Source organism: Rhinatrema bivittatum, chromosome 4 (genome assembly GCF_901001135.1).
Source record: "Rhinatrema bivittatum chromosome 4, aRhiBiv1.1, whole genome shotgun sequence".
NCBI lineage: Eukaryota > Metazoa > Chordata > Amphibia > Gymnophiona > Rhinatrematidae > Rhinatrema > Rhinatrema bivittatum.
The window spans coordinates 408,746,701-408,767,063 of NC_042618.1; the positions used below are offsets into that span (position 1 = coordinate 408,746,701).

Here is a 20,363-nt window from a genome sequence, read left to right on the forward strand (position 1 = left end):
CAAGAAAAAGAAAAAATCCTGCTGTTAGTGGTTCCTCCTACTTAGTATCTTGTGATATTAAGATCCATTGCTTGCAGGGATTAAAATTTTCAAAAAAAGGAAGGGCCCGATAACAACCCCCCACCCCAAACGCATTTCTGGGCGTACGATATACATGGGGGGGGGGGGGGGGGTGTATATTGTGCGTGTGAGTTATCTGTGGCAGGATAAAACGAACACTTGTATTGAGCATCTGTTTTCCTAACCCGCACACAGCCACGTCTCCAGGGCATCCCTTGCGCGGCCACTAGTTTACATACTGCATTGGGCACCTAGGGGCTGTGGATGTGCGCGCATTAGGAAAACCGAGAAACATCTGTCAAGCCCAAATGCTGATGCGGACTCACTAGAGGAAATCCTGTATTAGCTCTTGGTAAGAGAACTAGGTTGAAACAAGCTTACTAGAGAAATCTAGGCTTCTATAACCTCCCTATAGAAGTTGAATCAGGAAATAGAGGCTGATAAGTGATATTGGGGTCATATTTTCCCGTGTAAGGTGTGTACCAGAGCAATTCAAAATAAAAAAGACAATGTGAGTAGTGCTGCTGGCTCTTCTGTCATGTATGCAGACCACACTCCAGCCCAGTAAGCCATGAAGCTCCCTAAACTGAATAGAGAGAATTATTTTAGAAAAATAAGCCACTGGCAGTGTTTCTAGTCTCTTAAATTTATTTGGTTTCATTTGCAAAGCTGATTGCATATTTTGGCATTGGTATCCTTATCACTAATTCCCTTCACTAAACTGGTAACAATTATTCCTCATCTTCCTCCTAGACCAGTCATTACGATTGGGATATTCCCTCCCTCACAGCTGACAGAGACATACCTCTTATGATATTACCCAGGGCCTATAAAGGAGCAGTTGCTATGACCTAGCCTCAGAAGGCTTTGTCTCCAGCTTTGTGATGGTGAGACAGATTGAGCTCCCAGAGTCATGGTTTGGCCAAAGCCTGATTCCTGTGCTAACAGTCCTTAGGGGCTGCTCCTGAAATTTTTCAATTAAAAAAAAAAATTAAATTATTTATTTAACATGTTTTGTATACCGTCATTCATATATCTGTCTGTATATATGTAAACTATAGAAATAAGAAACCCAGTTGAGCTCTTTCTGGTTCCATCTGTCTCAGCTGGTGAGTACCCTAAAGGGGAGGGCCTTCCTCTCCTTTGTTTTAGAAGATTGTGAATTCCTTACGGTGCATGAGGCCTGTGGAGCGATTCACCTCTCTCATCCCTTTTTTTTGCCCCTCCCGTGGCTCGACTTGGAGGGCCTAAAAGGAAGAGGAAGAAGGCTCCGCAGTACAGCATCGGATGCTGCAGGATCATGAAGAGTTCCTTCCGGAGTCTTCCTCGACAGGGAAATAGGGTGAGGTCTCCAGTAGGGGGTCCTGTGGAGAAATGTTTCCCTCCACCCAGAATTTGTGCACCTGATGTAGCAGGCCTTCTCAGTTTTCTAGAAGCCTGGATTTAACCCATTCCTGCCACAGCAAAGCCCCTCCAAGTTTATGGAGGTAAGAAGCTCTCCCCTGAAGAAGCCTAGGATGCTTAGACACTCTAGCTCTTTAGCCCTGACTCTCACACGAGGATCTATCGCGGACTCAGACCGATCTAGACCTCCAGAGCTCTTAGGGGAGGAGGAGGTTTCCTTGGAAGAACAGGAAGCAGTAGAGGTCTGCCTCTTCCGTAAGGATGAGTTTACAGCCCTCATAGCCAATATAATGTCTGCTCTTATGATTATTGACTCACCAGATGGCATTCAGATGGAAGGGGATCCCATGTTACTAGAAATCTGCAAACCTGCAAAGACCTTTCCCCTGCACCCAGCACTGAGAATCATGGTGATGACAGAATGGTGATTGCCCCAGAGGGGCTTGAAAGGAGGAAAGAATAATGAACAGACTTTATCCTCTGCTAGAGAAAGAAGAGGAGATCCTTTTCAGGGTACCCAAGCTGGATGCACTAGTCTTGGCAGTCACTCAGGAAAACAGTCATCTTGGTGGAAGGCAGGACCTCCTTAAGAGATTCTCAGGATAGAAGAATAAAGGCAATTCAGAAACTGTAATTCTCTACTAATGTGCAGGCCCTACAGGCCACCATTTGTGGAGCTTATGTGGCTAGAGCTGCAGTCAATAGGTATTATACCTCCCAGACTCAGAAATGTTTAGAATAGAATCAGGGGTGGTTTATTTAGCAGACACTATATATATGACCTGGTACAGATGTCCTCCAGGGTAGTGGCATTGGAGCTGGCTGGCAGGAGATTTTTATAGCTTTGAAACTGGGCAGCAGATATACTTTCTCCGTGGGGAAGTTAACCTTCAAAGGAGGCCTCCTGTTCGGAGAAGAGCTAGAGAGGCTCATTAAAGATTTAGGGGAGTCCAAACTTCAGAAATTGTCCGAGAATAGGCGCAGAACATGTACTCGGCACAAAGTGCCAGTGTTTCAAGGATGCCTAGAGGTTTTCTGGCAGGAAGATATTCAATTGCAGTAACAAAAAAAGGCTAAAGTACCTAAGGTTACGTGAGTCACGATTTTTTTGTATCATTTTATAGACCTCATAGCGATTAACACATGTAATTTTCTTATTGGTTGAAAGTCCTTTTAAAAATGGCGCATGTGCGGCCCCTCTGGTAGAGAATGCTGCTGAAGCTACTAAGCATTAGTATCGCATTGCTCAATGTCTTAAAATTGACAAAATATTTTTTTGCTTCGTAATAATTTTCATAATGTTCAGAGATATACCCAGCCCCTTGAAGAAGGCAGTTGCCGAAACACGGTCTGTGTCGGGCTGGCACATCTTGAACCTTTCCAAATGTTGGATCTACGGGTGTTTCTTCGTATATATCAAGCTAAGAAGCAATATTACTCAAAGTTGTCAAAGCAATGAAAATTACTCTATAATTGAACTTTGGATTCACCAAGTGTACAAAATTAATTTATGACCTATGTTTATACCACTGATGTATAAAGTTATGCTAAACAGCACTGACATTTACGCCCTTGTATGAGGTCTATAAAATGATACAAAAAAATCGTGACTCACGGTGATATATTACCTTTGTAACCTTAGGTACTTTAGCCTTTTTTTGTTACTGCAATTGTCTTACACGGCTATTACCTTATTCTGATTGGTTTCTGAGAGAGTTTAGGAAGATATTCAAGCCAACAAATAAGGTGCATTAAATCCCAATTTTTTCGAGCAGCTAGAAAGTCTAGAGATGACATTTTAGTGGCTGCTGGCTTGCAGCACTTTTCACAAAGGTATGTAGTGAGTCTCCTCTGTGATAGTACCATAGATGACTGCTTACTGGTATTATGCGGAGCGGATCCTTATGTGCCCTGGAGATCATTTGCATGGCTGCGCCCCCAAGTGTACAAAGCAGCTACCGACTATCTTTGTAGTGTCCCCTTCCAATTCTCAGATCAAAAGAGAGGCCATAAAAAGCATGTTGAACAAGTTACAACTCCTTCATGTTATACTAGTGCCTGGCGGGGCACCGATGCCTCCCCCTCATGATACAGTGGTCATTGCTGGTTCCTCTGAGAAGGAAGCTCCACCTAAGCTGACGGACACAGAGGCCTGTAGCCCCCTGGCCAGCTTTGCTGGTGCCCACATCTCTGGACGAAGGCCGAGCGCCCAGAGTCCCTATCCTCTGTGGCTTACAGTGGTGATGAGGGTCCTTATGACCCCTGGGGGGGGATACCTCAGAATCCTCCTCTGAGGGCTCTGAGGATCTCCTCTCAGGCCCTTCTCCATAAGAATGAAGAAAGTCCATGCCTAAGGACTTAACTTTCGCAGGGATTGTGAGGGCGATGGCAGAAGTTATCCCATTTCAGTTGCTGTTTGAGGAGGATGCCAGGCACAAAATGCTTGCATTCCTCCAGTTCGTGGAGCATCCTAAGGAGATTGTGGAGGTTCTGGTGCCCGAATTAAGGAGCTGCTGTGGAGGATATGGGAACACCTCCTCACAGTGCCTCCCATGAATAAGAAGGCTGACGGGGTTTACCTCATCCACAAGGCTTCCAGATGGCTGCCCCACCAGTCGGTGATGGTCGAATCTGTTCTCAAGAGAGCCAAGCAGTCTTGGACCCATTCCTCGCCACCCCTGGGGAAGAACCACAGAGCGATGGATGCTCTTGGGAGGAAAGTCTTTCAAAGGGCCATGCTTATTGCCCACATTGCTTCCTAGCAGCTCTAAATGAGCCAGTACTTGCAGGACATCGGGAAGCAGGTTCAAGAGTTGGCAGAGCAGCTGACTCAACAGCAGCAAGACGCCCTTATGTCGCCGGTGCATAAGAGCCTGGAGTGCAGAAGATAAGAGGTCCAAGCAGCCTATGATGATTTCGAGACTACATCAAGGGTCTCTGTAGAATGGCATGGCTGTGGGCCTCGGATCAGGAATGACTTGCTGACGTGACGTGTACTGGGGAGAATCTCTTCAGGGAGAGGCTGAGTATTGCAGTGGCCTAGCTCCAGGACTACCATAAAACCCTCCAACAAATCTTCGCCAGGATCCTGGACTTGACCTCTTTTAGGAGATTGCCAAGATCAGGACAGAGGAAGTCCTTCTTTCACTAGAGGAAGTACTATCATCTCCTCCCTTGCTTCCGTCAACACCATCAGGACTCCTGCAACCGTCCCTAGCAGCAGAACACGCCCAAGCCCCAGCCGGTGCCTCAGTCAACTCCAGGGACAGGGTTTTGACTGGGTTGTAGGGAGCATAAGCCAGACACCTTTATCTGGGATATTGAATGCTCCAGTTGGGGGCAGGCTGCAGTTCTTCGTGAACCAGTAGCCCAGTATAACTTTGAACTAATCGTCTGTCAAGGGTATCAATTGAATCTATTGGGTGTCCCACCAAATTACCCTCCAAGCCCATTTTGGGGGCTGGTAGCGCATCAGGTGGTACTGTTAGCAGAGCTCTCTTCCCTCTTAACGGCCAGAGCAGTCAAGCCTGTCCCACCAGGGCAAAGAGGGCAAGGATTCTACTCCAGGTACTTCCTGATTCCAAAGAGAACAGGAGGACTCCATCTCATCCTAGACCTAAGAGCCTTGAACAGATTTAAAAAACAAAAAGAAAAGAAAAGTTCAAGGTGGTTTCCCTGAGCACCTTGATTTCCCCCCCCCCCCCCCCCCCTTTTTGCAAAAAGGAGACTGGCTATGCTCGCTTGATCTAAAGGATGCGCACACTCACATTGAGATCTTCCCTAGTCACAGGAATTATCTACGATTTGTGGTGGGGAAAACAGCTCTTCCAGTACCGGTTGTTAAGAACATAAGAACATAAGAAAATGCCATACTGGGTCAGACCAAGGGTCCATCAAGCCCAGCATCCTGTTTCCAACAGTGGCCAATCCAGGCCATAAGAACCTGGCAAGTTCCCAAAAACTAAGTCTATTCCATGTTTCCATTGCTAATGGCAGTGACTATTCTCTAAGCGAACTTAATAGCAGGTAATGGACTTCTCCAAGAACTTATCCAATCCTTTTTTAAACACCGCTATACTAACTGCACTAACCACATTCTCTGGCAACAAATTCCAGAGTTTAATTGTGCGTTGAGTAAAAAAGAACTTTCTCTGATTAGTTTTAAATGTGCCACATGCTAACTTCATGGAGTGCCCCCTGGTCTTTCTACCACCCGAAAGAGTAAATAACCAATTCACATCAACCCATTCTAGACCTCTCATAATTTTAAACATCTCTATCATACCCCCCCTCAGCCGTCTCCTCTCCAAGTTGAAAAGTCCCAACCTCTTTAGTCTTTCCTCATAGGGGAGCTGTTCCATTCCCCTTATCATTTTGGTAGCCCTTCTCTGTACCTTCTCAATCGCAATTATATCTTTTTTTGAGATGCGCCGACCAGAATTGTACACAGTATTCAAGGTGCGGTCTCACCATGGAGCGATACAGAGGGCATTATGACATTTTCCGTTTTATTCACCATTCCCTTTCTAATAATTCCCAACATTCTGTTTGCTTTTTTGACTGCCGCAGCACATTGAACCGACGATTTCAACGTGTTATCCACTATGACGCCTAGATGTCTTTCTTGGGTTGTAGCACCTAATATGGAACCCAACATTGTGTAATTATAGCATGGGTTATTTTTCCCTATATGCATCACCTTGCACTTGTCCACATTAAATTTCATCTGCCATTTGGATGCCCAATTTTCCAGTCTCACAAGGTCTTCCTGCAATTTATCACAATCTGCTTGTGATTTAACTACTCTGCAAATTTGATTATCTCACTCGTCGTATTTCTTTCCAGATCATTTATAAATATATTGGACAAGCATCAACTCCACGAGTCTTCATGAAATGCCTGGCGGTAGTGGCGATGCACCTCCGCAGACTGGGGGTGCTTGTTTTCCCCTGTCTGGACAATTGGCTGGTCAAGAGCACATCTCAGGCAGGGACCATCAGGTCCCCATGTGCTTGACCATCCAGGTGTTGGAGTCGCTAGGGTTCATAAACTACCCAAAGTCCCATCTCTGCCTGTCACCTTAATTGGATTTCATAGGAGCCCTGCTAGACAAGGCTCAAGCCAATGCCTTCCTGCTTTGTCAAAGGACCATCACTTTGGTGACCATTGTGTCAGAGATTCACCAGAGCCAGCAGGTGTCTACCTGGCATATGTTGAGGCTGTTGGGCAGAATGGCTGCACCTGTCCATGTCGTTCCCTTGGCACGATTACACATGCACAGAGCTGAATAGACCCTGAGGTTGCAGTGGTCCCAGGCCATGCAGAACCTCTAGGACAGCAAACAAGTAACCCCGTTTCTCCGGGACTTGTCCTGGTGGCGGGTAACTTCTAATCTGGATTGTGGGGATCTCTTTTCAAAGTCCTCCTACCCAAATTATCCTAACCATGGATGCTTCCACCCTGGGCTGGGGAGTTCATGTAGATGGGCTCAGCACCCAGGGGCTCTGGTCTGCCCAAGAAAGCTGTTGCCAAATCAATTTCCTGGAGCTCCGGGTGATCTGATTTGCACTATGGGCTTTCAGAGATCGGCTGTTTAGCAAAGTCATCCTGATGCAAATCGACAACCAGGTAGCTATGTTGTATGTCAACAAGCAGGGAGCACGGGATGGTACCTCCTGTGTCAGGTAGTGGTCCAGATCTGGTCATGGGCCTTGTCACATGGGATGTGCTCAGAGCCATGTACCTGGCTGGGATGGAGAATGTGGTAATGGACAGGCTGAGTTGAACCTTCAGACTCCACTACTGGTCCCTGGACCGTGGGTAGCGAATCAGATATTCTGCCTCTGGGGAGCCTGTATGTAGATTTATTTATTTATTTAAAAGTCTTTTATACCGATGTTAGTCGAAACATCACCTCTGTTTACATGGAACAAAAGCAACGGAAATTACAAGTAACAGGGGAAGGGTAAGGGGTACAAAAAACCATAAGGAGAGCAGAGAAGCATAGGAACAAACAACAAGTGAACTATAATGTCATAAGAACAAGGTCATAGTCAAATTCAAGTCATGATCCATCACAATTCAATATTCATCAAGGGTGTTGGGGAAAGGCTTGTTTGAATAGCCAGGTTTTGAGCTGGGCTCTGAATTTGGTGATGCAAGGTTCAAGTCTGAGGTGGGTTGGGAGTGAGTTCCAGTGCATAGGTCCAGCAATGGAGAGCGCCCGATCCCTTGTAGCTGTGAGGTGCGCTTTCTTTAGGGATGGCACATGGAGGGACCCTTTGTTAGTGGTCCTTGTCGGCCGATTCGAGCAGGCAAATTGGAGGGGATCTGCCAGCCAGTTGGAGTGATGGGAATATAAGGCTTTATGTATAATGGTCAGGGATTTAAAGAGGATGCGGGAGGGAATAGGGAGCCAGTGTAGGTCCTTCAGTATGGGGGAAATGTGGTCGTATTTGTGAGCGTTGGAGAGGGTTTTGGCTACAGTGTTCTGTAGCATTTGGAGGGGCTTTAAGGAGGAGTAGGGTAGGCCAAGAAAGAGGGAGTTACAGTAATCCATCTTGGATGCCAGTGTAGCCTGGATGACAGTGCGGAAGTCTCTTGCGTGAAGGAGAGGTTTCAGGTTTTTTAAGACTTTAAGTTTGAAGAAACCCTCTTTGAGTATGGCACTGATATGTTTTTTGAAATTCAGTTGTTGGTCGATTAGGACCCCCAGGTTCCTTGCGCAGGGCTGTGCATGAGGAATCTTGATAGCAGAGTCAATTGAGAGTGCGGGATTAGTAGGGGGGTGATGGGATATGAGGAGGAGTTCAGTTTTGGCAGTGTTTAGAGCGAGGTGGAGGTTGGTAAGTAAGGAGTCGATGGCAGCAAGATGGTTTCCCCAGGATTCAAGGGTGTCAGATAGGGAGCCTTGAATGGGTATGATGATTTGCACATCATCAGCGTAGAGAAAGAATTTGAGACCAAGTTCTGATAAGAGTTTGCACAAGGGGGTGAGGTAAATGTTAAAGAGGGTAGAAGAGAGGGAGGAGCCTTGGGGGACTCCTTGGGCGAGGGTGTAGTGAGAGGACTCAGCATTGCCTATTTTCACGGTGAATTTCCTATTGTCGAGGTAGGATGAGAACCACTTAAGGGCTGTGCTGGAAAGGCCAATGTCGGTTAGGCGGGCAAGGAGGTGGGTGTGATTTATGGTGTCAAAAGCTGCTGAAATGTCCAGTAGAGCAAGAAGGTAGCTGTGACCTTGATCCATTCCCCTGAGTAAGTAGTCAGTCAAGGAAAGTAAGAGGGTCTCAGTGTTGAGGTGTTTACGGAAGCCAAATTGAGAGGGGTGGAGAAGGTTGTGAGTTTCAAGGAATTCTGTAAGTTGCGAGTTGACGACCTTCTCCATGATTTTTGAGATGAAAGGGAGATTGGAGATAGGGCGAAAGTTGGCAGGGTCCTTGGGGTCAAGTGCAGGTTTTTTGAACAGTGGTTTGACCACAGCATGCTTGAGTGGGTCAGGGACAATGCCTGAGGAGAGGGAGCAATTGATAACATCTGCAATGGGTTTGGAAATGATGTCAGGTATGGTGAGGAGGGCTTTGGTGGGGATAGTGTCTGATGGATGAGTCACAGGTTTCATCTTTTTGAGGATAGATGTGATTTCAGTAGATGAAACGAGTTCAAGGTCGTTAAAGGAGGACGAGGGTGGGTCAGTGTCTGTAGCAGCTGGGAGCGAGGAGGGAGTAGAGGGAAATCGGAGAAGGATGGTGGCGATTTTGTCATGAAAGTAGCGTCCCAGTTCTTCACATTTGCTGCTGGCTTCGCTGTCAGGAATGGGGGGGGGGGATGTGTGTTTGGTAAGGGAAGAAACATAGGTGAAGAGGGCTTTGGGGTTATATTTATAATCGTGGATTCTTAGGGCGTAGTAGTCTCGTTTGACTTTAAGGGTGGCTATCCTGTAGAGATGTAGTGAGGATTTGAATATGGATGCTTTCTATTTGCATCTTCTTGCAATAGTTAGGTGCCTCATTTTCTGCTCCCTGTATAGGTCAGATGGCAAGCCAGCCTCAGATGCCCTTGCCCTTCGTTGGGGCAAGGGTCTTCTGTATGCATATCCTCTGATTCCCTTAGTAGCGAAGAATCTCTTGAAGCTTCGTGAGGACAAGGGGATATGATCCTCCTAGCCCCTTATTGGCCAAGACAGGTCTTGCTTCCACTTCTATGGGAGTTGTCCATCCAGAGATCAATCAGTCTGGGGATTTCCCCAGATCTCATCATGCAAAATCGAGACAGGTTGTGGCATCTCAACCTCCAGGCCCTTTTGCTTACAGCCTGGATGTTGAGAGGTTAATTCTGCAACCGCTCAATCTGAGGATGTCTCTCTGGTCCGGGTGACTACTAGAAAGCCCTATGGACTGAAGTGAAGGAGGTTTTCCATGTGTGAGCAGAAGGCCCTAGATCCGTTCTCCTGCCCCACACAAAAATTGATTACCTTCTATACATATCGGAAGCTGGCTTAAAAATCAACTTCGTTAAAGTTCATTGTGGAATTAGCACATACCATCAAGGTGTAGATGGTATGCCCATTTCTTCAAGCCTTATAGTTGTATGGTTCATGCGGGGCCTGCTTCAATTGAAGTCTCCCCTAAAGCCTCCTGCTGTATCTTGGGACCTCAATGTGATGATAGCACAGCTGATAAAAGCTCCTTTTGAGCTGCTACGCACTTGTGACCTGAAGTACCTGACCTGGAAGGTCATATTTTTTGTGGCGGTCACCTCAGCGCGCAAGGTCAGCGAGCTCCAGGCTGTAGTGACTTATCCATCTTACACTGTTTTATCATGACAGAGTGATATTGTGTATACACCCTAAGCTACTGCTTAAGGTGGTGATGGACTTCCATCTTAACCAGTCCATAGTCCTGCCGACATTCTTTCCCAGGCCCCATTCGCACCAAGGTGAATGAGCACTGCATAGTTTTGGACTGCTAGCGAGCCTTAGCCTTCTACCTGGATCAGACAGAAGTCCACCCAACTTTTTATTTCTTTTGATAGCAATAGATTGGGCATTGCCGTTGCCAAATAGACACTATCCAACTGGCTAGCAGATTGCATCTCCTTCTGTTATGCTCAGGCGGGACTGCATCTTGGGTGTCATATCAAGACTCATTCTATCAGAGCCATGGCGGCGTTGGTGGCCCACTTGCGAGCAGTTCCCATGAAGGAGATCTGCAAAGTTGCGACATGGAGCGCTCTCCACACATTCACATCGCACTATTGTCTGGAAAGGAATGGCCGATGTGACAGTAGGTTTGGCCAGTCTGTCCTTTGGAATTTGTGTTGAGGTGTAGAACCCAACTCTCCCTGCCTAGGGCCCCTGGTTTTGGTTCAGGATGTCTTCCTCCTCTGTCAGCAGCAGTGTTGTTGTGCTCATTGGCATCTGGTTGGGGAGCAGCCTGTAGCTAGATATTAAACCGTGTGAGGACTACTATACTGCTTGTCCTCGGAAAAAGCAGAGTTGCTTACTTGTAACAGGTGTTATCCATGGACAGTAGGATATTAGTCTTCACACAACCCACCTGCCACCCCGCTTAGGTGGGTTTCTCCTAATTTTCAGTTATACATATAATTCTATGTTATAAGACTGGAGAGGGACTCCAAGTGGACGCGTAGTTTAGGCTTGCTGGGCATGCTCAGTGTGACAAGTCAAAGTATTAGAAACTTTGACTTGTTTTCTGTTTCTGGGCTCCATCCGATGATGTGAGGACTAACATCCTGCTATCCTCTGAGAACATCTGTTACAGGTAAGCAACTCTGCTATCTTAGGGTTACTGTAAATGAAAAGTTTTAAGGTATGGAGAGGGTGGAATTTTTTTTTATCCTTTATAGTTTTAATTAGGTGTTTATATCTGCTGTTTTGAAATACAGTGGTCCCTTGACTTATGAACTCGATTGGTTCCAGAGGGCTGGTTGTAACTCAAGTTGGTTGTAAGTCAAGACTATTTTTTCCATAGGAAATAATGGAAATACCCATAGTGAGTTCCAAACCTCCCAAAAACACCCCTTACCTGACCATTTCTATAATAAAAAATGGTTGTATAATGTCTGTAATTACCAGAAACACCAATAATTTACTAGTGTACTCACCAAAAAGTTATAAAATGTGCCTAGCCTACCAGAAACAACAATTTCACCTCCTCCACTAGTTCCTTTATGATATCTGCACATGGACTCTCTACCTGGGTAACATCAAGCTAGGTTGAGAGAACATTGCACAAATCTGATCTTTGGGTGAGTTTCCTCACTTTGAAGGTCATCAAATCTTCACAAGAGTGCACTGTTCTGTTTGTACGCCACACTCTGCATGTCAAAGTGGCCCCTAACCCCTACACTAATACTTATACCTCACCTCGAGTAACTAGGTGGGCCTTATATAGGGGTATAAATACCTACCTAGTATGAGGGCATTATTCTCGCTCTCTCTCTCTATCTCTCACTCACACACAAAGATTAAACCAGAATTTTGTTCGTAATCGTAACTCAAGGGCCCACTGTATATGATTTTTTTGGGGGGTTTTGTGTTTATCCTTTTTTTAATTATTAGGTCATGTTCTATTTGTCATCTGTTTGAAATATGCTTTTTATTAGTATCGTCTCCTCTGTTATGACTGATTTTTATATTTGACTTTGTTTTATGAGGAATGGTGATATTTCTGTTTTTGATTCATTGCACTGCATATTAGTCTGGCTTTTAGTGGTTTCTAGTCCAGTTTTTTTGTCTGCATCTTACCATTTATACTTTATGGCCTACATTTGTGACTGAGGTGAAGGTAGTCTGCTAGCTGTAAAAATGCCTTGTACCTTTTGGGTTGAAGGTTTTTCTGATTTTAGTAGATGCTGGGGATCCATGATTGAAGGGGCTTCTTGGGTGCTAAAAAATTATGGCGTTTATTAAGTCTGCTGGATATTGAATGCCTGCAGCAAGTGATGGAGATTTGATTGCTGTGTCGAGGACCTGCCCTGCTGCACCCTGCCTCGCCCCACCCTTCTGCCCTTGTTGCTCTTGTAATGTGGCCACAGAACAAAGGTTTGCCCACCCTTGGTCTAGCAGGAAGATAAGGTTAAATTGTTTACCTGAATTTTCTTTCCTGTACTTACTTATTTATAAGCTGTCTGTACGGAAGCCCTAGGTGGTGTTCAATTGCACATACATAAAATCAATGAAAGAAAAACATTATGGGGCTGATGCAAAACGGTGCACTTAGCGAGTGCACTGTTTAATCTGCCATTGGACTCTCGTTTTTTGAGGCGCGTCCACTGCTCCTTATGCTATAAGGAGATTTGCGCGTCCACAAGGCGTGTCCAACGTGCCATGAAGCTAATAGCACTCATGCAAATACATGTCAATGAGGCTATTAGTTAATTCACCCTACATGCAAAAAAAAAAAAGTGCGCCGGACCCACACATTTTTATGTTCAGAAATTACCGCCTGCCTACAGCAGGCATTAATTTCTGAGCACCCCAAAAAGTTGTACAGAAAAGCAGAAAATACTGCTTTTCTGTACATCCTCTGACTTAATATTGTGGCAATATTAAGTTGGAGGAACCAAAATTTAATAAGTTAAAAAAAAAAAATAGTGTCAGTGGTCAAGTTATGGAAACGGGTGCTCAGTTTTCCTAACCTGTGGCTGTGAACCGGTCAAGAAAACGGCCGCTCGTAAAATTGAGCGCCTGCTTTCCTAATCCGCGGACAGCCGACCTCTCTCTCGGGCGCCCGCTGCCAAGGAGGTGCTAGGGGTGCACAATCGACCCTAGCATCTCTTTGGTAGCACAACCCCTAATTTAAATATTGCATGGCACCCCCTGGAGAGATGCTTGGGCGCGCGTTATTAAAGCGGGTGTTCAACGCTGAGCACTTTGGCCACTTTATTGTATCGGCCCCAATAAAGGAAAATTACAAACATTTCAAAACTGATTCAGATGAAGAGAAGATACAGCTAAGCAACCAGTCATCCTGAAAGAAATGCTTGCTAAAAAAAAAAAAAAAAAAAAGGTCTGCTATGGTCTTAAAAATTTTGATACATTCCTGAGGTAAACTATTCCACAAGGTGGGAGCGGCAACGGAAAAGGCCTGATCTCAAGTATCCATCAGTCTCGCATGACAGATCAAAGATCAAATGAGCAGGCCCATTTATAATGAAAGAAGGAGTCTGCCGGGGTTATAGATCAGAAGAAATGCATTAACTCGGGGCAGAGCATAAAGTGCCAACTATTTGTGCACGAGATGAGCTGTTTTTGTATTATATCTCCATTGGATAGGCAACCAGTGGAGGTTGGCCAAAATGTTATAGTCCCTTATAGAGCGGCCAGAGATCAGGCAAGCTGCTGCATACTGTAATAGCTGGAGCAATTTTATTGTTAGAATTCCTAAGTAAAGCGAGTTACAATAGTCCTCCAACGGTAGTAATATGGTTTGGACAACTGAACGGAAGTCAGGTTGTAACAAAGATTTAAGTCCTGCTAGACCATTACAGTTCCCGCCTAGGAAGACTAGAGCAGGGTGAGGATAGAGTCTAAGCATTTCATATGAGGGTTTCGCCAAACGCTCCCCATCTGTTTCCCTATATACTTTTCCTGTGTTCATCTCCCGATGCACTGAAGAACTAGTACCTTGAGGCTGTAGATTTCAATCTGAAAAGGGGCATAGGTCATAGGGTCACAGAGCTTTGACAGTAAATTACATAGCCAAATCTCCCTTGTATACCTTGAGTGACATCATAAGAAAGGTGTGTCTCTGTCTCCATCAGCTGTGAGGGAAGGAATATCCCAATCATAATGACTGGTCTAGCAGGACTTGAGGAAAGAATATTATCAGGTAAGCATAATTTAACCTTTTGCATCCTGTACAGGGATTTCAGGTCATCAGTCTGTACCATTGTTTCATGATTGTAATGATTGATCCTCTGAAACTTCTTTTTTTTTTTTTTTCATGTCTTATTTTTCAATAGCATATCTCTAACAGTTGCTGGTGATGTCATCCCTGTCAATCAAGATATGCTTTGCCTTTGCAAAGAGATGTGCTTCCTATTGGTTTGGTAAAACAGGAGGAAAACAGAAGTGTGGCTTTACAATGTCTGCACACACAGGAGCTATAGACAGTTCTCAGCAGTTTCAGCAAAATATGTGGATCTTGGCTTTTTCACTAGCATCAGGGACATTCCATGTCAAGTGGACCAATTTAGAAAATCATCCACACTTGACCTCTTTCAAATTAAATAAAATTGTGTGTAGATGTTTGCTAGGGCCTCAAACAAAACTATGCAAAATTTTTTGGCTGGATCTCTATTGATTCAAGAGCTAGAGGCAGCTGAATGAAGGTCACTCTTAAGAGTACTATGCTCTGCCCAACACAAAACGGCCACTTTGTCCGTGCACTGCAGCCAAGCAACTCCTGTTAAGGGCCTGAAATTTTGTGGATTATTACAACCTGTCTTTGTAATTATTACATTATTACAACATGACTTTGGCTTTTCCTCCTCCCAGTTCTATTGCCCCTGTTTTATTGTAACTTTCATTCACTTTTTCTCTCTTCACCTATTGTTCACATTGATGTTAATGTTATTGCACAGATGTTTATCGTAAACCGATACGATATGATTGGTATCATGAGTGTCGGTATAAAAAAAAGCCCTAAATAAATAAATAAACCTCTGGTGCTAATTTCCTATGCAAAGCTTGGAACCTAACATGAGCATGCCACCCTTTTTATGGGACAGCAAACTATGTGAAAGATTTTACAAAAGAAATTTAAGGCCTACTCTGACACCTCGTTGCTCCTGATGTTTACTCCTGGGGGAATTCTGCTCAAAAAAACTTAAAATTCTGCAAACTTTATATTGGTCAAAATAACACAATTTTCATGACAGTCTTTAAGTAATTACATTTTAAATTAATACAGAAAAAAGTTATCTAGATGCAGAATTTTAAATATTTTGAGCAGAATTTCCCTAGAAATTCACTGTAAGAGGGTCCCTTCCACTCGCCCTCCCTACTCCCTTGGCCACTTTGCCCTCTCAGGCCCCAACTCTTCCACCTGCCAGTATCTCTCCCCTCCACCTCTAGGCTCAACCCCTTCCACTCTATCTCCAGTCCCAGAGATTGACCCCGTTCTCGGTACTGCCCCTCACACAAGCTCCTTCTGTCCCTCCCTCTCTCTACTACAAATACACACACTCTCATACAGGATCCCTCACTCTCTCGCTCACACACACATTCCCTCATACAGGGCCCTCTCTCTTGCATACACACCCACACAAGCTCCCTTTTTTCTCTCACACATACATCCTCCCATAGGCTACCTATGTCTCTCTCTCACGCACCCCTTCACACAGGCTAGCACCCTCACATACACACAATCCCTTTTTCATGCGCACGCGCACCCAATCTCTCACACACATACATGCTCCTTCACAATCTCCTCATATAGGCTCCCTCTCTCTGGCACCCACACTCAAGCATCCCCCTTTCCCCCACTCTCTCACCTCCTGTGCTCTCTCTCACCCTCCTGCTCACTCCCCTGCTCTCTCCCCCTCCCCTCCCCTCTCCTCTCTCACACACACATTCACTCTCACCAGGGCCTTCATCTTCGCCACGAGCGGAGCACACTCCGTTCGCAGCACATGGGGGCCTTCCATCTTCGTCGCAAACAGTGCGCCGGGGCCTTCATCTTCGCAGCGAGCGGAGCACATCCCGCGGCACAAGTGGGCCTTCATCTTCGTGTGCTCCTTTCGCGGCATGCCAGGGTCTCCTTTGCCATTTTCTGTGCAGAAAATGGCAATTCTGCGCAGGGGGAGAATTCTGCGCAAATTCTGTTCTCCGCATTAGCACAGAATTCCCCCAGGACTATGATGTATACTTCGATTCAAGCCATAACTGAATTAGTAGTCATGGCCCATAATGTACATCTAGGATTTGCACTAGGAGGCTTTGCAAATAACTGGAAGCAAAGATATAATTATTTAAAGAGATGTCACCTTTTTAAGCAAATTTTCACCATTTTTTGGGTGCAGATATCTCTACTGTGTAGTTTTTAATTTTTTTCTTTCTAATGTTATTTGAAAGAGCACCTCTTTTGCTACAAAAGTCACCCTGTTTCATCTTGGACCTTGCTTTGATCAGAATTACAGTCCCAAAGACAAGCATTATTTGCATGCGTAAATACACTATGTTAAAAAGAGTCATTTTTGGCTCCCAACTGTGAAACATGCAAATGAGCTAGATATTAAATTTTACAATGCAGCTCAGTTTACTGTGCTTACCACACTTTTAGCTTTTGACACATTTGTTTAGTCATATTTTCATAAATTAGTCATCAAAGTCTCTGTGCTAACATGACATTACCATAGTTCCTTGGGAAGGTGATACTTTTGCACGTTCAGGTTTGCAAGCAGTAAATAACATCACAATAAAATGTCCATTTTGAGGGGTCATTTATGGAAGTATGTAGAAGGAAGATGTGTCGTAAGCTCAAGCATAGTAAGTACAAGCTTTGCCGCACTATAGAATTTCACATCTCTAGCTCATTTGCTTGTTACACAGCAGGGTGCCAAAGATGCCTCTTTTTAACATAGAATGACCATGCATGCAAATGATACATATCATTGGGGCCTTAATTCTGACCAAAGCAAGACTGGGTCCAAAATGAAACAGAGTGACTTCTGTAGAAAAAAAGATGTTCTTTCAAATGACATAAACAAGAAAAGATTTTAAAACTACACAGATATTTGCACCTGAAAGTTGGCAAAAATTTGCATAAAAAAGTAATATTGTGTCTTTATGTAATTATATCTTTGCTTCCAGTTGCCTGTAAAGCCTTTTAGCGCAAATCTTATATGTATATGCCATGGGCCATGACTACTGGTCCAGTCAGGGCCTGAATCAAAGTATAGGTCAGGAGCAATGAGGAGTCAAAGTAGGCCTTATTTCTTTTGTAACTACTACTAGCACTACTAACAATCCCTTCAGTAAAGTCAGCAAAATTAACCCAAGTGAGAGAAAGGGCTTTATCATTGGCTGGGCCCATACTATGGAACACGATGCCCCCTGAACTCAGATTACAGAATAATCTCAAAACTTTTAAGAAAAATTTAAAAGCATGGCTCTTTAAAAAAAAAAAGCCTTCACTAAAGAGTGTGGAGGGCAGAGATTGAAAGTACAGAGTAATGCAGATGAGAATGAATTTACTCAATCCTACATTTAAGAAGTAATATCTCAAAGAGATAGTAACTCAATAATATACCTGGACTTGACCAACATTACTCAAATAATGATTTTATTTATGAAATTGTAACCGAACTTTATTGGCACCTGTTAGAATGTACGATATCCTAGATTTACTAACCTTAGTCTATGTGCCTATTTGTAAACCGTTGCGATGGTATATAACTTAGCGATGGTATAGAAAAGTTTTTAAATAAATATTTGATGTAAACTGATATGACGGCTACGCTAAATACCAGTATAGAAATTTTAATATAAAAAATAAATAAAATTAAATATTTTGCTGGCCCATGAAAAGGGAGACAAGCTCATGTTATGTTCCAAACTTTGCACTGGGACTTACCACCAGGTGTTATACTAATCCATAAAATTTCAGTTCCCTGAGAGGTGTTGTCTGTCTGCAGCACCTGTACAATATGGCCATCTATTTTGCGCAGAGCATGGTACTCAGAGGTGACCTCCATTCATCTGCCTCTAGCTCTCCAACGGAGATTCAGATGAAAAATTTAGTACAGTTTTGATTGAGACCCTAGAGAACATCTGTGCAAAAGTTTGTTAGATTTGGAGGAGGTTGAATATGGACCCCTGGTCCAGTTGATATGGAATGACCCAGCAGCATTTTTGTAGTATTCTATCTTGGGTCATGGAAGTTAGCATGAATTGTCTTCAGCCTGTAGAATTGGTCCTGGAACCTGTATTCCTTGTATAACATGCAAAATAATTGCCGCAGAGCCAATAAGACTGTAACAGTGGTAGAAATAGGGTTGAGAAGCTGAATAAACCTGATGACACAGCAGGCCTTGGGAGAGCCAGTTGGTACCTGCAAGCCATGCCTCTCCAGAAATGAATCAGATCTGTGTTCACAGGTTTATGGATGGGTACTGCTCGAAATGCCAATGGAACCTAAGCAGTTGAATGTTTGGGCAGTGACCTTATTAGTTTTGATGACAGCTTGGATTGTTGTAAGATTTTGAGGCATGGGGGAAGAGGGAAAGAACTCATTACTGATGTTGGGGTCATAGTCTGCATTAGGAAAGATGCTATTACTTTTGTGTAACTGCATTCGTTTTAGGAGTGAAAATCTCTAGGCATTACTAAAGACAATGAGAGAGAAACAGAATCCAATGAGGAAGCACCGCAGTAGTTTTCTGCTAATGTGAAATAATGGAAATTACATTGTTAGTCTGATCATAGTGTTGCGGAGTGCGCCCTCAGGCCCTGTTAGGAGCTCGGAGGTGCGGTCCCGTCTAAGGTAGGATGTGAGCCCTTGGGCCGCGGCACGACTCAGGGAGGTGCCCCAAGACACACTGCGGGAGGTGAGCTGGTATGAGCACGGGTGGAGCAGGAGAGAGGCTGGAGAGAAGACAAAGCGAGGGTTATCCGGAACAGGAACTAGGCAGGCTCAGCCTTCCACTGGACCTACACGCACCAATGAGATCCAGGAACGCAATGCTGATCTCGAGAGTAGCCCTCCAGCCACTTGATAGCCCTTCCGGACCCATCGCTGGAGAATGACGAGTGCGTGAGGCCAGACAGAGGCTGAGGGCAGGAACATGAAGACTCAGACGAAGACTCAGGGTACATGGAGGATTCAGACGAAGAATTGGAGACTCAGACGAAGACTTCGATACTCGGAGAAGGACTCAGGATATTCAGAAGACTCTGACAAGGATTCAAGTTGCTCGGAAGTTTCAGGCAAGGATTCAAGAGTCAAGCGAAAGTACTGGGTCAGAACTGCATCGCAGCGCGCCCTACACAGCCGCCCATGGCTGGTCGCGGACCATGCTGAACGAGAAGCAGACTCCAGGCAAAGACGTGGAGACTGGAACATGGCGAAGATTTAGTAAAGGCCTGCAGCAGGGCACACCCTACACAGCCGCCTGTGGCTGGTTGCGGACCACGCTGGAGCGGAGCAGGTTCTGGCAGAGTCTTAGGCATGGACGGAAGCAGGCACAAGGGAACTCCGTAAACCGGGAACAAGATACTCAGGAACAAAGCTTTTAAAAATAGAAGTCTCCTGGAGGCTTGCGCTGCAGACGAGAAGAATACCTTGTACCACGAGGCGCCCTACACAGCCATCCCATGGACTGGTCAAGGACCACGACGAGGGACCTGGGAACTGGATGAAGAGCTGAAGATGAGATGGACGAAGTCAAGACAGGAACATCAGACATCAGGAACTGGAACATGGCACCTCTGGACACGGAACATCTGGAACATCAGGAACAGAAGACGGGCGACGAGGGAGCTCTGAGGGACGAGACCAGGGACATCAAGGATTCAAAGTTCAGGAAGACGAAGAACATGGAATGAAGATCCATCAAGGCACAGGAGACCACGGAAGACCTGGATCGGAAGGAAGATCAGACACTGTGCAAACCCGATCCGAAGGCCCTGAAGAATGGCAGCAGGGCCCTTTTATATGGCTGAAGCAGGAACACGCTGATGATGTCACTTCAGAGGGCCGTGGGGCTTTCCCCACCGCTGGCCCTTTAAATATCGATGAGAGGCCCGCGCCTAAGGTGAAGCAAGAAGAGGAGACACTCTGGCGGTGTCCCTGCCGCGTGGAAGATGGATGCAGGCAGCAGCAGAGGCAGCTTCCCTGCCGCTTAGACGGAGGACTGTGGCAGGAGCCGCAGTG

The 20,363-nt window shown here is 45.1% G+C and overlaps 1 protein-coding gene across 1 annotated transcript in view; it reads left to right on the forward strand.

Annotated features, from left to right (window-relative positions):
* The window catches only part of SETD5 (SET domain containing 5), a 238,685-nt gene that overhangs the window by 30,144 nt on the left and 188,178 nt on the right, over nt 1-20,363 (forward strand).